Source organism: Sinocyclocheilus rhinocerous, unplaced genomic scaffold (genome assembly GCF_001515625.1).
Source record: "Sinocyclocheilus rhinocerous isolate Xijiao unplaced genomic scaffold, SAMN03320098_v1.1 scaffold2161, whole genome shotgun sequence".
Taxonomy (NCBI): domain Eukaryota; kingdom Metazoa; phylum Chordata; class Actinopteri; order Cypriniformes; family Cyprinidae; genus Sinocyclocheilus; species Sinocyclocheilus rhinocerous.
The window spans coordinates 514273-539604 of NW_015648277.1; the positions used below are offsets into that span (position 1 = coordinate 514273).

At 37.6% G+C, this 25332-nt stretch overlaps 1 long non-coding RNA gene across 2 annotated transcripts in view; it reads left to right on the top strand.

Annotated features, from left to right (window-relative positions):
• The window catches only part of LOC107709711 (uncharacterized), a 53930-nt gene that overhangs the window by 12209 nt on the left and 16389 nt on the right, over window positions 1-25332 (top strand). The window contains exons 2-4 of one of the 2 annotated variants that reach the window (XR_001636523.1): window positions 3069-3156; window positions 3746-3770; window positions 15822-15872. This is a non-coding gene — a long non-coding RNA (uncharacterized LOC107709711). Of the gene's footprint in view, window positions 1-3068; window positions 3157-3745; window positions 3771-4364; window positions 4563-15821; window positions 15873-25332 lie in introns of those variants that run through there. The other variant, XR_001636522.1, reaches the window with a different exon arrangement.

Sequence of the window (25332 nt, forward strand, 5' to 3'; positions counted from 1 at the left end):
CTAATAAAGCTGTGCGGTCTTTTATTAATGTTAATCAAACAACAAAAGACAGAGAAAATCCCTTACTGCTCTTGACTAAATAATGTTTTGTTGAATAACTTTTAATGTTAATTTACAGTTTATTCAATTTCTGTAGCCTATTTAAAACACGTTCATAATTTAGAAAATGTAGTTAATACTTGCATCATTAATGATTTATTTTATCCACCCGCGACCCACCCGCAAATAATCAGAATGCATTTTTTTATTACCTGACCCACCCGATCCGCGGATTATCCGCAGCGCCCGCGGATATAACCGCCATCCGCGCATCACTAATACACAAACAAACCCATATATCATCTATATATACCCAAATCATCACATTGGACTCCGTTTGTCCGGCCGACTATTTTTTAGACCATATTTTAGCATTACCCATAGAGTGTCATCCCAGCTGTCCTCAGTGTTCGGCTCATTGCTATGAATCAGCAAAGCCAGCAGAGCATAGTACAAAACACAGACAGAATGTTCTGTCTGCTAGCTGGATTACTGGAGCTATTTCCAGATAGCACTCTGTAGTTTTCTTTCTGCCACACATACACACATAAAGGTTTTTAAGGGCGGCCTGCCTCTGGGGACAGCTGTGCCTCTCTGAGTGAGGCTCACTGAGCCATGGCTCCTATACATTCATGTGTGAAAGCAATGATGGCTCTGTATATGTCTATAAATACAGAAGTGCTGGCCAGTCTTGGGATGCATGAATTCTTAGATCCTAGATTGCTGTAATATTTCTATTGTGTGCTGGAATCTGATGCTTTATGCATACAGCAAACATGACCCATTCAGCCCCGATGAAAGACCCTATCAGATCAAAAGAACTGTGAATGGCAGCACTGTGTTCAGAGATGGTCTTGACACAAGCTCTGGGTGTGACCATGTTTGACTGTGGGACGTTATGTGCCTTATCTGCTGTCATATAGTTAGCCTGTATGCTATATATGTGTATATATAGACTCGCACACAGTATGTAAACGTGTAAATGTGGGTCAGGAAAAAAAGAGGAGATTATGTGCAGACAGATCCGCTCTTGGTGTCAGTGCTGTGGGATATATTAGATTGAGGGATTTCTAGGACAGACACCGGAGAACATTCAGATTGCCCTCAACTACACACACACAGTTCAGGATGTCCTCATTCATTCTCCATATGCGCTATATGTGTAATGATGCTTAATCCTGACAATAGTGAAAGGGAAAGAAAGAAAGTGAAGTGATGTGTGGCCAAGTATGGTGACCCATACTCTGAATTTGTGCTCTGCATTTAAAGGTGCTGTATGTAAGTTTTTGACTCTACTAAAGCATAAAAATACCATAATATGTTTGCAGATATTTAAGAAACATGCTAAGTTAACATGTTTATCTGAAAAACAATGCTACAGTCAGTTATTCTCCTTTGAAAATGTGCGTTCCGGGCCGGAATGTTGATCTCTGTTTTGGTTTGTGAAACCCGCCCACTGCCAGTTTACCCAATTGTATTTCGGGACCCCGGGTTGCCAGTTGGCGGAAAACACAGCATATTTCATTTCATTCATCGTCAAGTGCGCTCGTTCCTGTTGGTGTCGTCAATCTGGCAACCTGCATGTGCGTCAAGTCTGAGGAGGAGGGGCCGTGTGAAAAAAACCCTCTCCAATATTTTGAATTTGGACTGCAATACCTAGTTCAGCCCTCTGTGTCAATCCTACATACAGCACCTTTAACCCATCCAAGTGCACACACACACCGTGAACACACACCCGAAGCAGTGGGTAGCCATATTTGCTGCAGCGCCCGGGGAGCAGTTGGGGGTTCGGTGCCTTGCTCAAGGGTCTCACCTCAGTCGTGGTATTGAGGGTGGAAGAGAGTGCTGTACATTCACTCCCCCACCTACAATCCCTGCCGGACCTGAGACTCAAACCCATGACCTTCGGGTTACAAGTCCGACTCTCTATCCATTAGGCCACGACTGTGCAAAAAAAAAAAGTTGGGCACACTCTAGTTTATGCATATTTTTTCTTATCGGTTAAAAAGTTTATCCTACTCAGTTGTGCGCACTTGTGCGCAAGTTTTTTTATACCCGTTTTTAGAATTTATGCGCATCTTGGCATTTCTATCCGGCATTTTTTATGCGATATTCCAAAACGTTTAAATGCGCATAAAAATAGGTGGATGGAAACATAGCTACTGACTAGCTCTACATTTTGATCACATTTTAGAAAAATTATATAGTCATCAAAACTTTAAAATAACACAAATGAAGAATGGGAATTATGTAGTGACCAAAAAGGTTGAAAAGATTAAAACTATCTCATGATTTTGCTGCTTAAATGTAGCTACAATTTGCATAAATTAAAGTTTTGAGCAATCTGGACATTCATTCGCTAAACCAGTTTCATGAGGTACCTCCTGGGATGCTTTTTTTTAACTGCATTCAAGAAGTTTCCACATATTCTGGACTTTTTTTTGAGGAGGAGGGGGGTCTCTGGTAAAACACAAAAAAAAAAACTAAAACAAAAAAAAGTTCGGTAACACTTTCTATGAAGCCCGTATTTATAATACATTATAAGGGTATTCTTAAAGGGGTGGTTGATTGTGATTTCACTTTTTTAACGTTAGTTAGTGTGTAATGTTGCTGCTTGAGCATAAACAATATCTGCAAAGTTACGAAGCTGAAAGCTCAATGCAAACAAGAGATATCGTCTTTTAAAATTCTGGCGGTTTAATGCCTACAAAAACGGCTGGTAGGGACTACAACAAGTTACTTCCCGGGTTCGTGACATCACAAACCCAGATAAACCCCCGCCCTCGGTAAAAGGCTTTAGAGAAGAGGAAGAGAAAACTAGGGGTGTATGTAAAAATCTATTTATATATGAATCGCGATTCTGTCTTCTAACGATTCTAATGGATTCACAAGTTTCAAAATCAATGTTCTAAAGCAGCGGTTCTCAATAATGTTCCTCGCGTCGCTCTGCATGTGTGTCCAACATTTAACTGCTTCTCACTAATTTAGAAGTGTAGCAACACAGACTATTGACTATTTTTCTTTTTTAGGCATAGCTATTATAATTTGGATCAGAGAGGATGTGATGGGAAGATGATAATGCTATTTGATGACAAAGATGGACCATGATTGATTGGGGTGAGTATGAAATCTCTAACTTAAATATGAACTCATTTGCAGGTTCATAGGTTCTGTTTGACTGTATCAATGTTCACACAAAAAGTTTGGAGTCTTTAAAATAGTGATCTGAAATCTGTATTGAAAAGGGAAATTCTTTGAGGGAAAACAAGCGAGCGTTTTGACAAATTTACCTTTGCATACATATATCTAAAAGTGCAACACAGAGACATTTGTAAAATTTACATTTGTGACCTGCATGAACCAAAATGTTCAAGAGGAAATTTTCAAAATTTTCTGTTGGTAAGTTCTTTTTATTAGTGCTGTGTTCCTTGTGAATATATGCAAGTTGAAAAATTTCAGTCTCGGATTCAGATCATCAGATTCAAAAAATTTTTCAAATTTTTTGGAGTTTTAAATGAAAGTTTAATCTAATCCTGTCAATCAGAGCATGGTCAGAACATGATTATGATCTTTTGAAGAATATAATGTACTATATACTGTATACTGATGCATCCTGTTTATGATCTATCTTTGTGGAATAAACCAATATACTGTCTTTCTGGAATAAAGCTCATTTGAATAAAGCTCAGATTTTCCCTTTTTTCAGATCTTAATTATGCTGTCCTTGAATGGTAAGTTTCATGCTATTTTTTATACTTTTATGACTGTCAGTTGTACCTAAAAAAAAGATTAACATGTAATATGTATGTAATGTAACATGTAAGAAGATTAACAAATAAATGCAGAAGTATCATGCCCCATGCACATTAAATGAAAGCTGTGTTGTACCACTAAACTAACTCATACTGTATATAGTACTAAGTTGTTAAAAGTGTTTTATTTCTTCTTCTTCCCTAATTTCTTTTCTCACCTACGGCAGCAAGTAAGCCAGGACTGCCGTTGGTCCTTTCTCAAAAAAACACAAACATGTATATCAGACATATACTCGCATAACTCCACACACTGCGGGGATGCAAACTCAATACAGTGCAAACAGTAACTTTTATTTCTTCCTCTGTTTCACACACGCACACTCGCTGGAGATGCAGTGGACTTTGGACTGTACCAGATGGCTTCTGCTCTGCTACAGGACTGCGTCTCTGAGAGGGGAGGGCAAGACAGAGGAGCAGAGGAGGGTGGGGGGTGGAAGAGTATGCAGAAAAGTGGCAGTGGTCTTTTCACTGAGCGTTCGTGTCTGGAGCGTTCACTAGCTTCTACCACTCTCTCTCTCACTCTCGCTCTCGCTCTCATTGTTGTTTAGGGTGGAGGTTGAAACTGGATTTAACTGACGCTTAAAGAAAGAAAGTAACGTGAAATAGAGTAGCATAGCAGAGCATGTGTTGTATATGTTTTTTAGATATCTCTGTATGAATATAAAGAATGGTCACTGCACGGAACTAACAGATGAAGTTGTGGAGTTGTAGGTAAGTAGATTTCTGGAGTCTGGCTGCATGCCGTGTGAGAGTGTGTTTGTGAGGTTAAGTTTGGGTACCATAAGCATGTTTTTTTTCAGTAGAGTTTTTCACTTCGTGGGAGGGTCTAAAGTTAGCACACAGGTTTTCTTCATCTAAACACATGGCGATTTAAACGTTTATCTGGAAAAATGTAACAATATTCCACTTTGCTGGGATTAGAATCTGTTTAGAGGACTATGCTTGTGCAGTTGTGTTCGATTTGCACATATTTGATGAAAGTATTATTGACATTATGTCTGCTGTAAAATCTGTGAAAAATATTGTGTCCCATTTACAGTGGTGTTACTACATACTTGTGCGAATATCTGTATGTATAATATTCTGTATGCATGTGTGTGTGTGTGTGTCAGTATACAGTACTCATCTGGAGTGTTCGTATGTGTGTTAGTGGATTTGTATTAATCCTGACGGAGGGTCTGCTCACTGCTGCAGTGTATGATGGACTCATACACTGCTGTCTTTCTCCTCTGTCTCGTCTGTGTCTCCTTTGTTCAGACATCCAGACATTTACTGCATCAAGAAATAGAGACTTTCTCTCTCTCTTTCTCTCCCTGGTGTTTTGAGGGGGCACACACACAGAGACACAGTTTCAGACGGCATCAAAGCGGTTCCTCACAGCTGTCTGCATGTGCTGCCGGTTGATTGATAAGCCATGCGATGTAAGATTCGTTCTTCTTGCTCCTAATCCATACAGTTGCTCATCAGTTACTTGCTAAAGGGCTTTGAATTGTTTATGCTCATGCTGCATTAGCGTCATGTGTGCACAGCCTGCAAAAGTTGTCGGGTAACTTTCTGCACAAGCGTGCGCAGGTTCAGCAGTGGTTGGATGGTAATGTGCATGAGAGTTTGAAAATATACAGCATGTCCAAAAGGATATCCTGAGGGGAAACAACCTAAAATAGCCACACTTTTTGAACTTGGTTTCAATCTCCTATCACAAGTTTTGTGGTTATGGAGAATGAAAGAATCCGTGGCAGAGAAACTAATAAACGAGGGAAAAAAGGGAGGTGGTGATATAGATTGAGAATGAGGGAGAGAAAAGGGCTTACTTGGAAAAGAGACTAATGCGGTCTTTGCATGCCGTGAATTCTTAGTGGCTGACCCCTATGGAAAATAACAACAGGCACATGTGAAGGTCATCCAGTCATCATCCTCCCCTCATGCTGACCGCTCGCACACACACCACTGGTCATACAGTGGACTTCAACACTTGTGTTACTCACAAACCTGTCTGTCAGCACTTGATGAAACCACCAACTTAAAGAGTTCATAGAGAGAAAATGAGAAAAGTGGACCAAAATCAAAGAGGAGGCATCTGTGATTAAAAAGTGGTTCTTGTTGTGTCTGATTCAGTCTGATCTCCTCCCTTTCCTCCTCTTTTTAATCTGATTAGTTCTCACGTCTTTGCTCTGCTGGGTCAAACCGAGGAGCGAGAGGTCATGATGACTCCCATTGTGTGTGTCAAAGGGGACGATGAGGTCATGAGGGACTTCAGAGGTCAAAGTTCAGATTACGGGCAGGCTGTGCTCTTGGTGGGTAAACTGAATTAGATGACAACTGGAGAACCCATCAGATTAGATTACAATTACTGTGGGTATTTCTTGCAGATCTGTGAATGTCCTACAATTAGTTTTTGATGAATGAGTGATGTGTGTTCGCAGATGTTGTAGAAAGCGTGTTTTATTTGTTGTTAGTGTCCGTGGGATTTTTGTAAGTACTCTCCTCCCCTTACCTTTGCTCCACTTCTGTCTTCCTGTGCTGTTGCGCAATGTCTGAAGTTTTCACACTCTGCCTTGAAAAGAATAAATTATTTAAACCATAGCGTTTGTGTATAATTAATGAGAAATCATCTAAGGTGCATATATGAACTGCTGCTATCTAAAAAGCGACACATGAACATCTGCCTGAACCCATTTATGTCAGTTTTTTCCAATACTCTGGCCATTTCATGGCCCTATAGCATTCACTTAATAAAGTTATTTAATGGTGAATTGGAAGCACTGCTGGGTTTACCACAAGATTTCAAAATCATTGTTGATCGAGTGTAACTTGACCTCGGCCAATGGCGTCGCTCAGAACTGCTATAATCCCTCCCACATGTAAACAATGGCATGTTGCCCAGAGCAACTGCCAAAACCGTCATGCCTCAAATGAACTGACCGAAAGTGCCTTTTCCCACCTCCCTCTCTCACTCTTACTCGTATTCTCTTACTCTTTTTCTGCTTTTTTCTGTTGTTAGTTCATAGGAAGAGAAAGAAAAGAAGTGCACCTGTGGACAAAGCTCTTTTGTGTGGGCACATGTATTCTCAGTTGTATTTGCTCTGATTAAACAAACAAAATACATATCGTTTTTTGTTATTGTCAGCTCAATTTAATGTTGTCATTCACTTTTATAGTCCCTTAAGGATCTGTATTCTTTAACTTGTTTAGTAGTATAAAAGTAGAATTAGGCTATATTGTTATTTAGATAATACCAGTAGTAAATGTTAAAATTGCTTATCATCATTGCTTTTGTCATATGCGAGTAATAGAACACAAAGCAGCTCTTCACCACTTGCCTTTAAGAAGAAAAAACAAGCATCAAGTTGCTCTATCCATAATTAGCAAGTGCTTTGCATTTTGCTTGCTAAATTCAGAAGAGAAGAATGTGCCGACTGAAGCTCACCTAGCCGCATGTGTAAAGTTGACTGTCCTAAGCATTAAAATTCAGTTCTCAGTTGATATATGCAAAGGAGCATATAAGATTGTTTGAGCTAGATGAAGTCTGACAGTGTATTTAAATATAGTGCGTGGTGGCTAGAACAGCAGCGATGCAGGAAATATATTGAGGACTGTATCTGGTTTTCGCTTTGCCTATATTAATGATCCCAGATGTGTTCAACTTCTAAATGTTCATATGAACACTACCATTCAAAAGTTGGGGTTGATTAAATGTTAAAAGTGTTAAATGTCTTTGAAATAAGACTCTTCGGTTCAACCTTGAAACTATAAAAGTGACTTATTTAATAAAAAAATAAAAACAGTGATATTGTGAAATATTGTTGCAATTTAAAATAACACTTCTTTTTAATATCTTTTAACCTCTTGAGACCCGGCAAAACATTTTAGGAAAAAAAAGTATTTTTTCATGTCATTATATTGTTTAGAGCATTAAAAAATTTAAAAATGATATTTCATTCATAAGTTATGCTATCGGGACTCAATTTAAAAATTAAAAATAAAAAGACATGAATGAACACGCATAGGCAAAAACAATTGATTTTGTTTTTAAATCACCAATACATTTTTAGTTTTCAGGATTTTTTTTTTTTTTTACCAAACTTTGTATAAAGATAATTCTCAATTATGTTATAACAGAATGATTTGATATACCATTTTTCTTTATGCAAAATATGTGTAAAATGGCAATGAACAGGTTTTCTCATTATATATAATGTATCTATAAACTAAATCTAATTTGCATATTAATGTGTTTTTGGGGCAACATGTAATGAAAAAAGAAGTGTAATAATGGGAGTAATAATTGACAAGATTTTCATAATAATATATCATATTTCATAAGAATACTGAAATATAATTTCTTTCCCCATTCATTTGTTGTGTCTCCCATAATAAACATGCTTTTAGTCCCAGTGTCCTCATATGAGGACATGTATAAAATCAGCATCCTGTTTCGTAACAGAAAGTCATATTTTGATTTGAAACCCCATAACATTTTCCTGAGATGTTGATTTATGACACACAGTTTAAAAATTAGTCAGATGATTTAAATGATAATTACAAAATATTATCATATTTCCATAAGAGTGTCACTAAATTAATATCAGACATTTTTGAAGACCAAGGAGAGGGAGTGGTCATAGTGAAACATCCAAACATTTAGTATCTCTGAAAAGCCCTGAATGTGCTCTGTACAGGACATCCAGACTTAAAACTGTGGCATGTATAGTCTCAGAGAAATTCACTAAAATATAATGTCCTCATATGAGGATGCAGGATCTCAGGAGGTTAAAATCTGAGTTTTCAGAAGCCACTACTCCAGTCTTCTATGTTACATAATCTTTCAGAAATCATTCTAATATGAACATTTTCTTCTTATTATGAGTGTTGAAATCAGCTGAAAGCTTACAATTTTTCTGGAAACTGTTCAAAAGAACAGCATGAAATGGAAATCTTTAGTAACATTATAAATGTCTTCACTGTCACTTCTGATCAATTTAATGCGTTCTTGCTGAATAAAATATTCATTTCTTATACAAAAAAATCATGCAAATAAAAAAATCGTACTGACTCTGAACTTTTGAATGGTAGTGTATCTTAAATTAGTACAGGTAATCTAAGATAGTATTCTTATAACAAAAGCTAAAATGGCACAACCTATTAAGTACCACATACCATAAGAACATAATGTTAAATATAAATATGGAACATTTTGAAAGATTTCTCCAGGCTCTGTTTGCATTTGACGCACTAAACCGAAGTAGACCTCATTATAATTGGCTAAACACTATTAGTGAATGACGCAAGTAGCTGACAGATGTAAGAGCTGTAAGATCAGAGGAGAATTCGGAAGAAAACGGGACCGATAAACAGAGAGAGAAACTCTGAATTCGAATCTGACACGGTTAGCCGTGTGGTAGAGGAAGAAAGAGAGAGTGAGACAGAGATGCCTAGGGCTAAGTCTGACCCAGCTGTGTAAAAATACCATCTATTTCTTCATACACTCACACACACTCTCGTCTACTAAAGATACTGTTTATCTCCCTGTGCCTCCAACCAAAACAGGGACACAATTCTCCATCCAGAAATAGATCAGAAGTAGTGTGCTGTAAATTACGCTATAGAGTCCTGACAGTGTTCTTATAGGTTTGGCTGGGCTTTTTATTAGATTATATGGGTATTGAGAGGAGGGCTGCTAGGATGACAAAAAGATTTGCTCCTGCAACAATTATTCTAGTTTATGATTGTTAATGATGCTACAGGGATTGGAGCAGTGCATCCACATGCATCCCAGAATAGTCCAAAGAATGACAGGAAGTGGGTTTCCACGGTTGCAGTATGTGTGGCTAGAGACTGGAGGAGTAGAATCTGAGCAGCTTGTACTGGTACACACAGATTCTTGAGGGACATCTGACAAATGGTGTGACAAGGACACAAAGTTCTGCTCTACTGCTTTGCTCTTTCTTCATTGTTTCACAGAGCTCATGTGTGTATGTTTATGGTTGTGCATTATAAGCGTTAGTGATGCAAATTCTCACATATGAAAATACAGTCTGACAGTCACGCAAATTAGTATTTTGTATTGTAAAACGTTCCCTTTTATGTGTGTTTTTTTTTTCTTTAAAATACTCAATGACACAACAATTGGTACTATGCACTATTGTAAATTATTAACATTTTGTATTAATTTATCATTATGCATGCTCATTTCCCATATTTTACATTAGGATTAGCTGTGCTGTCATATAACACTCAACGTTCTTTTGTCTTTAAAAACACTATTAAATATAAATCTTAAAATGAATATAATTTTTTACACTTCGTATTATAATGTTGTGATGTCTAAATGAACATGTAGCATTAAAAAGTTTTGATTGTAGTTTTTAGTTTATTTCTAATTTATTTAGAAAATAAGAATGTTGTCCATAACAAGAAGATTATTATTATCATATCAGACAGATTTGTAATATCTGTGATGTTTTATTAAAACCTCAGCTTTGTCTGAAATACAACTCAAATACACTGAAATACATTTAAGAAATACAATGTGCATGTGTATTTCCCAGGAAAAATAAGGAGAAGAAAGGCCTCGGAAAATATCATGAGAATGGTTCATAATGACTGAAATAACTGACTCCTAATGTTTTGACAAATCTTTGCAGTGTGTAATTATTTTCTGAAACTTAGGCCCATATGAGATTACTAGGGTATTTTCAAAGGAGTAAAATCAGAGAAAACTTAAGCAAACAAAATTTAATCTCATTGCTGTCTCGTAGAAACATCTGTTATATTCTTATATAATATTGTTATATACACTGTTCTGTGTACGTACATATTAAAGAGATCTAATTTATTTTTTCTTTCCTATGAGAAAAACGCAAAAAGAGAGCAGCAAACCGAACTGGAAACGGCACACTCCCGGTTTCTTTCAGCTTCCTGCAGCACTGCTTTAGGGAGGCGCCACAGAACACGTTCCAGGCGTTTTTCTGAGTAGTAAATCCAACCACAGAGAGAAATCACATTCCAGTGTTAATTCACAGATTAATTTCGATGAAGTAAACTCTCTCTTAAATGTCAGAGCACAGTCTAATGTTTTTCAGAAACATCTGTTTATAACATTCTTTTGTAAGTCTTTCGTGCTCCCTTTGTTATGCAGACTTATGTTGCAGATCTGAAACGGTCACCTTGTGTTTGTTCACTTTATCCAACAGAAATGTCTCCTAACACATCATTAGACTTCCAGCATGTCTTAGGAAAACATGAGAGTGCCTCTCTGTGTACATTACACATGACAGAATGAGACTGTGTGTATGAAAGTCAGCCAGGGCAGTTGAAGAAAGCTAAGTGACTGCTGTGTTTATTATACTTTCTTATGTAGAAGTCCAGAGAAGCATGTGGTAAATCATGAACTGGTGCTCACACAAAACGCACACTGTACTCAACAGTTAAAGTCAACACGAAGTGCTGTTCACAACATGTTACCTCTATAATGTATATCTCATTATAGAAGTAACAAGATTTCAGGTTTATTTTAACAGTTCAGTACAGTGTGTACACATAATACTCAATCAGAAAAATGTGGAGTGGAAATTGATTGGAAGATGAAAAGTGGGTGTTACAAACCAAAATTAAGTCAGATAAGTTTGCTAAAACAATGCCTAAGCTAACTTGCATAAGTTGTTTATTAACATTACCCACTAGGCCTTAGTGACATCTGCGGAAAGGGAGTTGTGGAAAGTTATTTTAGAAGAAAAGAAAGTTGTTCTGTATTTTGGTTAAATATTACAAAAACAAACCATTTTTTTCTTTTGAAAAACATGTGTGATAAATTGATCATAATAAGACCAGGAGCATGCAATAAAACACTAAATAGAATATATTTTGATTGACTTTAAATGCTATTCTGGCCAGATTTAGACCTTTAATGCATCTGGTTAAAGAGAAATCTTGGAATGGCTTGAATCTTTGTCAGAAAATAAGACAAATGTGAGACTGGAAACCCAACTCCCTTATGACATCCATTTCAGTGGAAACTGAGAAGCCAGAATACCAGTAACAACGAAAGAGCTATGAGTTCCCTCGAAAAGGCAAATGACTGAGGTGTCCGTTCTCAAGCCAGAAAGAGAAAGAACAGGTCTGGAATGTAGCTTGACAGGCAACATGTATCTTGATACAGTTTCAGAACTTCTGGCACAGATTCATTGAGCAACTCGTTGAGGGGTATTTTTCTTCATTCCTTTTTTGCCGTTCACTGGTCATCTAGAGCCACAGAATGTCTCGTATTTGACCAAATGAATATTTTCGAGTACAGTTTCTGGGACTGTTTATGTGTTTTCATTTAGAGCTGTTCCTGAATATTTGTTCTAAATTCAGATCTAGTCCATGTACAGCACGATAAGTGTTAATGGACATGTGACTTCATCCTAATGGACAGAAATTATGTGTTTACGAGCACAATAATTAGCAGGGGGTCAGTGTTTTCCCTGCATTTATCTGCCGCTAAAGAAAGGAAAGGAGCCAAACATGTGCGTGTGTGTGTGTGTTTGCTGGTGGTGTCAGATGGAGAAGGCATGTGTGTTTCCTCCCAGAGAGGCCTCTGCTGAGTGTATGTGTGTACGCATGTATATGAATGAACTTGTTGCACTGCAGTTTCCAGGGTCACAGGGTGCAGCGTTTTCAGAGCGGCACTGTATGTTTACAGTGCTCATGCACATACATTCAGAGAGACATACATTAACACACTCACCTACCCAGAGAGGCCTCTTAGGGTGGAAACCAACCCGCGGCTGTTTTGTGCGGTTTGATTCCTTGTGTTGGCCAGTTAAAAGAATACTCTGGGTTCAATACGATTTAATCTCAATTACAGTGTTTGTTTAACAAATGACTAATAAATTACCACATAAAAAAAGTCAACTTTTTTTTGTTCCACTTTTACATTTAGAAATTTACAATAGAAGTAAATGGGGTCAATTTTTGAGATTTTAAAAGCACAAAAGGTGATGCTTAATTTTATAAAAGCAATTCTTTAGTTGATACCGTGTATTATTTGAGCTTTACTTGTAATTTTTACAGTCCTTTTAGGGTTTATATGTTGTAATGGAAGACAAGTTAAAAAAAATGTTTAAAACTGAAATGACGTTAACACACATTGTTTATGTCTTGTGGCTATACTATTGAATGTATTTCAGTGTGGAATTGTTTAGTGGTAATCAACAATTGACAATTATCCTATAATTTCTGTTGATTGAGCTTAACTACTGAGTGCAGAATATTCCTTAAAATCTGCCTGTAGCAAACTTTCTAACCTGTCTAGTAAAGCCAAAAATAGAAGCATCAAACAAATGGATCAATAAAATTCTCAAGTACGTGTAAATCTGTCAATGATTTTGAATCTCTTGACTTTTTGAAACTTGTTTTGAAACTGAAATCTAATTACACTATGCATAGTTTCCTGGAAATTGATGGAGTAAAAAAATAACTTTTATAAAACATAAATAATTTGAAAGTTTGAGACCAAAGAGAAAAACAAAGGACAACTACAGGCATTTTGACTGTAGTGAAATACTGTCAAAGGCTCTATTGTCTTTATTTTGCTCTGGGCTCAAGACATCCGCATAGTTGTACCTCTCCGTGGGACCTTTGCACAGCTGTGTGTGTGCATGCACATGCGTCCTCTTACGCAGTATGGGTTACAGAGTAACTGTGTTAGTGTTTTCTCTAGGAAGAGTGTTTGTCTTACAGGCTGCTGGAGAAGCCCTTTTGTTTAACTTAGTGAAGAGGATCATCCTCAAAGCAAAGGCCTTCAACAGTACTGTAGGTTTACACTGTGGTGAAGTCAATGTATGTACTTGTGAGAGACTGTGTGTGTGTGTGTGAGTGAATGTTACTGTGTGTCTCTGCAAGTTTGTTCAGTGCCTATGCTCCAAGGAAACAGCAAGCAGTGAAGTGGCTCTGCTCGGTTAATACAGTTATTAGCTGTTTACATGCAAGTTGCAAAATTAATTTAGGCCGAAAAATGGAATGTGGCAAAAACATTTTGTTGGAAAAAAAGACGTTTCCATCTCATCCTCATCCATCACTCCTGTGGAAATTGGCTGCTTCCTTTCAGAACTGTTTGACAATAATTTTTTGACAGCCATTGGCTCTCAACATTTCAGAATGACCAGAGAAACATCTTTTCTTTTTGTTCTCTGAGCAAATTATTTGTTGAGGCAAAGACATGTGACTTTTGTGATGCTTCTAGGACTTGTTTTTGGTAAATGTGTTTTCATCATATTTGAAGTCATATTTGATCTTCTCACTGAAAAATACTTTATATTTTTTAATGTACATTTCTTTGTGCATTTTGGTATTTCCAAACACAATTTTTTTAATGTAGTGTCCCTACATTTACAAAAACACATGAAAACATGACTAATGTATTTTTCACAGTTTTTTGGCCCACCTTTTTAAAATTTATGTTAAATATGGATCCCATGAAGAGTTTTTCGTAGTTTGTAGCTTCTTCCCAAAAGACCAAAAAACTATTTCTGCTTGTTTTCTTGCAAAGGACTTGAACACACATGTCAGTGACCAAAAACCCTTTTCATTTCTCACTGTAATAATCACTCTCAGCTGCAGTGCCACGAACCACATGATCAATAACCCTGAATCTGAAGACCTCAGATCCATGGTCATAGTTCAGAATTCTGGGTGAGAGTCTGCGAAACAATACTGCCCTCTTCTGGAAAGAGAGAGGAGAAAAAATTGCAGAAAAAGCCAGTAACAGATCAGAGACACTGCTCTAAGAGGAATAGAAAGCTTTGCAACAGATGTGCTCTTATAATAGCCTCTAATGGAAGTGAAACGCACCCAACCAAAATAGTGAAATCCAAATAGGTTAAATCCATCTTCAGGAAAGTAACACGAAATTTAGATCATCCCCACCCTCTTCTGCACACTTGCGAGGCACAGGCGATTTTTGATTGCCTCTTTGTATCTGTCACTGAACTTTTGATTGTTTTAGGAAACAAAAAAACTAAATGTAGCTCATGAATTAGTCACAGTACAGCTGAGCTGAATGACAGACTAAGACTCAGACATTCACAATTTGCACAGCGTCTCACAGTCACAAACACACACACACTTTACTCATGTGCATTGGTAGAAATGGAGCTGTCTGGTGCCATGGCAACCAATGCGGATATCCACCCCAATTCCCACCCCCTTCCTCATCAGATAGAGAGAGAGAGAGAGCGATAGAACGTTAATTAAAATGGAAGCAGGGAATAACTGGGGTGGATGGGGGGAGAAAAGCATGGCTTCTACAAGATAAAAGGTTAGACTTTGCCTACAATGCAAACAAAACGGAAATTAGACGAATCCGGATTTCTTTTCTGTTTGCGACAAGTTGAATGAAGTATGTGAAAAGAAGTCCAACATAATTAAACTAAAACTTGTTCCTTCATTTTACGAGAAGGGAAAAATATTACTTTCTTATTTTCTGTCTTTTATATGTTTTCTGGAATAATAATGATTGCCCACTTTTTCTTTTTCTATAAAAATGTGTAAACATTTGCCATTCAATGAAGCTTAACGAAACACTGAAACATTAAGACACACACACACACACACACACACACACACACAGACAGACAGACAGACAGACAGACAGGAAAAGCACCAGCATGAGGGCGCCAGGCCGGGGCATCTGAGGACAACGTGGGAGGGAGAAAAGCAGGGGGAGGGACTAAGGTAGATTTAGAACAAGAGAAAAGAATATTTCCACAGTACACAGAGAAATAAATGAAGGGATAGAGATAGATTATTGCAGAGTAAGAGATGGGGGGAAGGGGTAGAGTAAAGATCATGACATGCTTACATTAGCCGAAGGCATTCAGATATGAGACAAGCCGCTTAAAACGTCACTTTTCTTTTACATTTCTTTTAAGGTTTGACTGCAATATTCTTTTGACTAAACTAAGATATGTTTTTGTATTTCCCTTACAGATGAATCTGCAAGTTCAAAACTGAATTGAATATTTCGCACATACAATAGAGGTAAGAGTGATGTGATATGTCCATTCATATTTATGGTTGCAGTACTGTAGTGAACCTGCAGGTGGCAGGCTGTCACACCAGCGCCCTGTTGTAGCTGTCTGTTCAACAGTCTTCAAAACATGACCCAGCAGAACAGTGTTCTAAAAGGGAGTGGTTGGTGGCACCGCCCCTCTGTAGTCACAATCCATGAGTCAACCAGATATCATCATCATAATTTGGGTTGAAGAACCGCGGATGTTCATTTCTGAGTGTCCTGAGTGATTCTATAGTTGGAAAAGCCTTCCACATACTACAGTCTCTCTTTTATATGTGCTGTCCAGCTCTTATTGTGGACAGCATGAAAGCACATTTAGTTACTGTACGTAAAAATGAGCTAAATATTATGGAAGCTTGTTTCCAAAAGAGTAAAAAAAAAAAAAAAAGAATTGTGAGAAAGTTTAAAATAAGATATAGTCAGATAACAAGATAGCATAAAATGTCACAAAACACAATAGGACAATATATCTTGTAACTCCGACTTTTTTTTTTCTCTTGAGTTTTTTTTATCCCACGAAGTCGCAATTGCAAGATGTGTCAAATTACATCACATTGGGAGAATCACATTGCAATAAAGTTGCGATAATGTGAAATGCAAGATATAGCAAATTGTGAGATATGGTCACATTACAAAGTAACTTTACAAAATATAATGTCACAATTAATAGAAAGTTGCAGTTGCAACATTATGTGATATAACGTCACAATTGGTAGAAATAAGGATATATTTTTGATTATGGGAATTATTATTATGGGAAGCCAAGATGCAACTTGGTATATTGTGATATCAAGTCACAATTTGGGAAAAAATAAAGTTGCATTTACAAAGTATTCAGTAACAATTTGAAATATAAAGTTGCAATAACAAGACACAAAGTCACAACTGTAAAATTGCAATTTGGTAGAAATTAAGTTGCAGTTATGAGAAACAAAGTTACAATTGTGAGATGTTACAATAGAGTGGGGTAAGAAGTCAATAGTAAATTTTGCAGACACATTTCGAAATTAAAAAGTTGCAGTTAGGAGAATAAAGTTTCAATTTACTTTGAGGAGGAAACAGGCTTATATAAAATATTGAGAGTTTAATAAACCTGCCAAAGTATTTGCTTACTGAAACAACAGTAATCGTGTTAGGATTCGGCACATCTGTGCATGAAGCGAGAGAAAGAAAACATGACACAGCAGTCTCCTGGCACTCTCTTAGGGCCCATCTTTGTTGTGGGATAGCTGTCCATGGATGTGCCCGATCAAATAAACCTTAATCTCTAAAGGCCTCCAGGCCAAACAGGCTGGTCTGGCTCCATCCAGTCCTATCCAGGCAGGCTGCCAGTCTGCCTGGGCCTAGCTTGCGAAGTCATGTCCACTGCGCCCTCCCCGCAGTGGGTACGGGACCGAGGGGAATGCCCCCTGCCCTCCCTTTTTCTCTCACCCAGGCCTGGTTGAGATAGCCAATGGTATAACCAACTCTGAAAAAGTTAAAATGGTTCGAGACGAGCTTTCGTCCAATCAGAGCACACTGCAGTAGAGCAAGCATGGGGGGGAGGGGGGGTGGGGTGTGCAAAGGAGAGAGACAAGGCAAAAGACAAAAGAAACGGAAGATGGAGGGACTGACTTGGCACAAGGGAGAAAAATAGAAATCGAGGTAGACAGAGGATAAAGGAACATGTAGTTTGTCGGACAGGAAGCAACAAGTATCGACTGTTGCTGCACTTATTGATCATTCTCAAACGCTGTTTTTCTATCGCTGTTTTTACAATCACAGAGACGTTTATCTGATTCACTCAAACGCTGTGCAGACATACAATTTTTGTAACAATCGTAACTGTTCTTTGAATAGTAACACCCACATTATGATTTCTAGACCTCAGGGCAGGAGACAGACACACTCAATGCATCTTCCTGCCAAGATTCGCCAAGTTCACTCACCAGTGAGAAATTGGTTAGTGTAGCAGACCGACTCCTCCGCTTCATATCGCTCATCCTTTTCCAGCCGTCAATAGACGGATGACCCAGGCAGAGCGGAGGTGATGGAGGAATGGGCAGAGAGTAGAGCTCCCACACACACTGAGAGTCTATCTATCCTTCTGTCTGTTTCCATAGAGGAAGCGAAGGGGTGATTAAATGAGTTCAGCTGCAATGCTTTGCATTCTGCTTCACGTCGGCAGAATCCTTCTGTCTTCTGTCCTCCTTGCATTCTCTGGCTACTATTTTATCTCCTCAAGAGTCCTCTCAGACACCACACAAACAGAACACATTCAGGAACACAGACTTAAAGGGGTCATATGATGTTGCTAAAACACATTATTTTGTGTATTTGGTGTAATGCAATGTGTTTATGCGGTTTAAGGTTCAAAAAACACATTATTTTCCACATACTGTACATTATTGTTTCTCCTCTATGCCACGCCTTTCTGAAACGCGTCGATTTTTACAAAGCTCATCGTTCTGAAAAGCGCGGTGTGCTATGATTGGCTGGCTATCTAGTGCGTTGTGATTGGCTGAATTCCTCAAGCGCGTGACGGAAATGTTATGCCCCTTACCAGGTTCAGGAAACTTTCCTCCGTAAAATGCGCTGCACACACTCGAATATTTGGGTTGTACTGTTCTGGAATAGTGTTGTAAATAAAACTTAATCACAGATTTCTAGTTGTGTCCTCTTTTGGAAGACCAAACAAAGTAGTTTGGCACACAGCGTCTCCACGATATGGCGGCGGCAACAATAGGCTTGTTTGAGATGCATCGGCGCTGTGCAGACCGATGGGTGTATGACATCAAAGTCCTGCGAAAGTGATAGGAGAGCAGACGAGTCTTCATGCTTTTTGAATTGCTCTCGTGGTACTTTGATGTCATTTGCCGATTGGTCTGCACAGCGCCGATGCATCTCGAACAAGCCGAATACTACAGCGAGAATAAAAGTTACGCCTTCTTTCTTTGCGTATACATTTGGGTTAATCTTCCCACACAGTGACGTAGACATGTTGGGGGTGTGTTTGAACAAGGCGTTTTAGGAAGGCGTGGCTGAGCGTTCACTTTTATAAAGAATATCTCTTTGGGTTTGAGACTTTAATCTTTGCGACTTTACGGATCTTCTGTATGCACAAACAGCTTTTAACACTCCAAAGACAAAGAAAAACATGAAATCGCATAATATGGCCCCTTTAAAATGTACAAACATCCATTGGTGCAACATTATACAAAGCAGAAGTTCAGGTGAACTAGTGTTTCACAGATTAAAAATTGCACTTTTAGCTTGTCACTGGAGCTGTACCCTCAAGGATACACCTTTGTTTCTTTTCTATGCCTGGTGCATATTGATACCTTACTAATATGCAACCTTTCAGGTACTAATATGCACCATTTAGAAGTGAATAAAGCACCTTTGAGGTTATCATCCCAGTGACAAGCTTTTGCACCCCTAAAGGTACAATGTGTCTAATATTTTTCAGCCAACTCTGGGGTCCTCTTGAGAAACCCAGTCTTGCCCGAATTTCTGTCATTGCATTATATGCTTTGTGTATATAGACTTTGATATTTCTCATTGCGTTGCACTTTGCACTACATATGCAGTCTTCATCTTGTCTATGTTAAAGAAGATCTCAAGATGGACATGTGATAAAACACTAAAAATATTTGTTGACTGTCTTTAGTGACCATCGTCTTTGTGGCAAAGGCTTTCGTAGATTCACAGATTCTAGTCTGATTGACTCTGCTCATGCAATTTCCATCATGATGCACCGATTTTTTTAGGCTTGCCAGGAAACAAAGTTATGTTTACAAGTTACTGGGTTGTTATAATGAGAACTTTGGCAAATCCAGAAACTTCCAGTCAAAGTTTATGAGGTTCATGGCATGTTGAATCTTTATTAAAACGTAGTTACAAGGTCTGTACAAGATGGATCCTCAAAATTTTGTGTCTTTATGTAAATTCAGTAGGATTGTCTACATCATAGGATTAGCAGATGTTTTAGATTGAGTTGGTATAAAAGTACTTGGCAGCAAGCAGAAACACACATCCTAGAACATGCACAATAATTCATAGTAGTAAAGCACACAGTATTTACTGTTGGACTAGGCACATATGTGTTTGTTTGGATAGGTCTGAATGTCTATATACACTTATATCTTTGTTCTTATCTGTATGAGCGTTTTTATTATTACTTTATGATTCTTTAAGGCAGCACTGGAAGCCACTCGGGCAGATCGCCACATACTGCTCATACCAACACATTATCCCACTGAAGAATGCCTGCTGAAGAATGCAGCACATCCCTCACCCTCCACCCTGCTATATCCCTCTGACTGACTTTCTGCTGTCTCTTTTTCACCGAATGCGAAGGAAACGTGGTGATAGAAATTGAGAGAAAGAGACAGTACTGTAAATCCAAGCATACAGTATGTGAGTGGGCAGATAGGAGATTTAAGTGATGAACGACAGGTGTGTGCTGATTTGATCCATTGGTATGATTCTGCAAAAGTGTGTGAGTGAGTAGTGCATTACTCTTTAACCGATGTGTGTGTGTGGTTCAGATTGTATGGGTGTGTTCTTGTAAAAATGTGTGCGTTGCAGGTATGACTCAGTGTCGGATATGAGCAGGCATGAGGTATGTGTGCGGGTTCGAATAGAGGATGTGACTCAGGAGACATGCACTGGGTGTTCAGCGTAAATTGCTCGATCTAATGACAACTGGAGTAATCGCATTGTTCAGTAGTCTGAGCCTGCAGTGAAAGTGCTCTGTGACTCATACAGAAAGGCAGGATGAAGCCACACACACACGCGAACAATATAACCCCAAGGGCCGTCATTCACTGAACGCAAGATAATTTGCTGTAAACATGAGATAATTCAAAGGGAAAAAGCCTAATGTGATTGTTTGTTTTTCTAAATAGATTCTTTCATCTGTGAAATGAGTTAGTTGAAGTTAAGATCCACTCATTCTCAAAAGATGCTAACATAAACCTACTCATATGTAATGTACGCAAAATGTTGTAACAAACTAATGAAAATATTTTGGCTGTGTATATACATTTCCTAGTGTTTTGGTCAGTGCTGAAGTATTTTATATAATTATTTTAGTGAACTCTGAGACCTCACCCAAATCTCATATTAGTAAGCATATTTACTATGCCTATTTACTTTATTCCATCAGTATTAGATGGTAATTTATTCATAACATTATTCTGACTATGAAATTTCATTCACATTATAGTAATAATAAATCATTCATAACTTAAGTTGAATTTAGTTTAATGATCTCAAGGTGTATAAGCAGTATTTTTAAGCAATTTTAATTGGTTCTCATTTTTACGAAACAATATTAATTCTTAAAGGGGTCCTATTATGCTCTTTTACAATGTCTTGATTTTGTTTTGGGGGTGTACTAGAACAGGCTCTCATACTAGGTTGTTCGAAAAACACATTATTTTTCACATATTTTACATTATTACTTCCAATAATCGATTAGTCTAGGCTGTTTTCAGTTAATGAACGGAACATTGTAGCGCACCTCCCATTCAATAAATCGCAATAAGCTTTGTGCTTTGTTACTTTTTTTGATATGAAACAAAGTCTCAGATTTCAAATTATGTCCATTTTATTACAGTATTCAAACAATAAATGCCGTTTTGGCACTGTTTAATGTGGAGTGACAGATCGCTGTAGCACCTCAGTTCAAGAGAGGCGACAGCGAGAAGCACACATGAAATGATCATCTCCTCTGCTTTAATACCAGTTTCAGCACAAAATAAACATGAATAAACACCTGAAGGTATGTTAAAGGGGTCATGAACTGCCTTTGGTTTTTTATTTGTACTGTTCTCTGAGGTCTACTTCTATTGTTATCAAGATTTTTACATCAAAAAACAATACTTTAGAAGTACCGTATTGTCCCGAATATAAGACGATATTTTTTTCTTGGAAATACATCTGAAAAAACGCGGTCGTCTTATATTCGGGGTCTAGACTTTGACATGTCAATAATACACCCACAACAAAAGGTGGCACCAAATACGCATAAAACGAGTGTGCCATGAAATACGTAATGTAATGCGTGTTGTAAAGAGCGCAAGTAAAAACAAAAGAAGCAGAAAACCTTAAAGCTGCACGAGTCGTGACTGTCACGTTAGCCTGACGGGACCAAACTCCCTTTGTGATTTTAAAACGTAAGACAGTACCCAGATTTGAAGACTACAGTAAAATTTAACTTCTACTGTTAATAATATAATTAGGGTCGTCTTATATTCGGGCCAATACGGTAATAAGCTATTTTATGTCCTATTTTTAACCCCCCTCATCAGAACGCTCTGTATGAATAGGCACATAAATACGCATAAAAACGCATAAATAACTCAATACATATCACATGATCTGTAAGCAGAGACAAAGCAATAGTGATCATGTAATGGAAACAGTTACTCACACTTGTGTTGCGACATTACTGTCGGATCCAATATAGTTGGCACAGCATTGTCTTTTAGTTTCAATCTTTCTGAAAATCCAGCGTCGAATTGTGCCTTGTTTGTAAACGAATCCGCTGTAAAATTAAGTGAACAAAGGACCGAGTTCTTACTGACGTGGTCTGGATCTTCATTAAAAATAAAGTTCATCCACTTTTTCCTAACGTTGGGATCAGAAGGAAGGCAATGCAAGGACTGTTTTTCCGCAACTTGGCACTGCACAGCGTCTTGTTGTCTTCAGAGCCATCTTTATCGGTTTCTGTGTAGACCCTGCACGTTCGCCTACAGGTGCGAATGGTGGGCGGGGCTAAACAGGCAGTGATGTCGATCTTCTTCTGCGGAGGCAGTGCCTATCCACACTATTACATCATAGAGTGGCACATTACACAAGCTGTCATTTTGGCAGACTGCCTTCAATATAAGCTATTTTTAGACTAACAACAAAGTTTTGAGCTCTGAAACTTACAGGATGTTTTTATAGTACAGTGACCTCTTATATGTCAAAAGATTAAGGGAATTGTGGTTTCTCAGTTCATGATCCCTTTGAAACAAAAAACACAACTTACTGAAATCCGTATCCTGTCTCATGTAATCGCTCAATCAATGTTTAAACCGAGCAAAGACGTCAGTATAACAGCTTGTAAAAACTGTCACATAATGTCACATTTAGCCTTCCTCAGAAAAAAACATATTTGGTGACGATAAACTCATTAGAAAAATTAACTTGTGTTTATGACAGCCACCATTTAAATGTTTATATTTCAAAAAAGAATTAGAGTAGAAATATAATTATGTAATTGTAACTTTATTATTCTAAAAACTTAATTGAGTGTAATTTAAGCATTTGTTTACAAATCAGTTAATTTTAACCTTCAATATTATAGTAATGTAGTACCAACTGATTCACGTGTACATTTTACAGCATTCGTTGAGAGATATTTTTCCTTGAGAAAATTTGGCATACTGCGCATTTTATTTTCACTTTCAACTAGCGGCAATTCGGAGTAAAGCAATTGTTTGTTTTTAGTTTGTTTGAATTTTCCCTCTTTTCCTCGCTTTCCATCGCTTTTAAATAGCTTAAAAGCACCGTGCGCATTTTACTTTCACTTTAGAATTAGCGGCAGTTAGGCGTCAATGGCTTGAATGCAACAACAAAATACAACGTCAAACTCACTTTAGCGTATATATAAAACATAGAACTTTTATCAACAAAACAAATAAAAATACACCATGCTATAGGGCAGGCTATGCCTAATATAAAATAACAAATAACTTGCATAAGGTTTAAATGTACAAAACTGGAAAGAAGTAAACATGTATAATATATAACCAAATAAATAAGAAACGTAGAACGTTTATTAGCAAAACGAGTAAGAAAGCTTGGAGGCACTGCATACACCTTGATGTCAAATAAAATAAATAAATGACAAAAGTTTAAATAAAGTAAAAATCAGCAAAAAAACTTCCAAAATCACCTTAGATAAACGGCAAAAGTCAACAGGCTTTTCAAAATCCAAAATATTGCCAAACCGGCGCTTTTGCATTTCATTTAGAAACTAAATCATCCGCGATCGTCTTGTCTGTCTCACCCCATCTCACTCTTCTTGTCAGTCAGCTCGACTTCACTCTCCTCACTGGACAAATGAAATCTGATCTGTGATGCAACTGTCGTTCAACTGCATTGATCAGCCGCGTTCAGTTTTTAATTGTAGTGTCTGTTCTTTTACTGAACTAAATGATTTTTTATTGCTATAAAAAATCAAAACGACGGTGGGGGTCGGTGACGCGGTGGGCAAGTGATGTAACCGGTGTTGCGGCTTAACACCGGTATCACCGTCAGCACCGTCTATCGCGGCAAGCCTATTGGCATGTACTGTACCTGATATATATCTAAAATAATTAATATCGAATCGAATCGCAAGCTTGTGAATCTGAATTGAATCATGACATTTGTGTCAAAACCCAGCTCTAATAAGCAGGGGTTTTTCAGTAAACTATTAGCTGACGATGTTGTTTGATTACTACTTGACATACTTGACAATTTAAATAAGCAAATATGTTCCGAAATCTAGCAATAAAAGAGCATTTTCACACACAAGAGAAGATATTGAACATCCAAATTGAAAACATATCTGATAACAGAAATTTGGGGAAAATCATGCATGTAAAGTTTAATTTAACATTAAGATTAATCATATTTTGTGATATCTTGCCAGAAAGAGCTCGCATTTACAATTGATGAGACTCTATATGTGAGATGAGATGTGCACAGAGAAATCCAGATGGCAACAAGCACTGAGTCTGAAGACTAGAGGTATTAGCATATTGTCGAAATTCAGACGTGATTGCAAATTTATTTTACATTTGTGTTGCCTTATTGTGCACACACAAAGTGTGACAATTCAAATGCTTAAATATAATGCAAATACCGTAACATTTGCATTATTCAGAGATTAAAAAAGAGCTGATTAAAAAAGAGTACTTCCCATTCTCACACAGATTTTAGCCTTTACTTGTCTTCTCTGTGTTATATGCAGAGACTAACCAAAATGTAATGTAATACGTGGAGGGAACAGATGGACATGTATTTGAAATTACAGTTGTATTTAGCTAGTCAATATTTGACACATGCTGGTACACTGTTTTTTATATATGGTTGTTCATTTATGTAAACAGTTTTATTTTTACCTTTTTATTGTAAAAACACACAGATGAAGCGAGTAACTGTATATTTAAATTTAATATCAACCCTCTACATTGCGAGTAAATCACTCGCATATGCGACTAAATCTTCTCTCTGGGCGACTAAATGACGTCTAATATTAGCCAATTGCTAATAAATTCTCAGATTTTACTCGCCAGTGTGTGAGTTGGAGGCTAAGTATAAGTTTAGCTCAGATATATTTTCACTCGCCGAACACTCTGACTGAGCGCTTCAGAGTTTCACTCTCCGCCAAGCGATCTGTGCTGT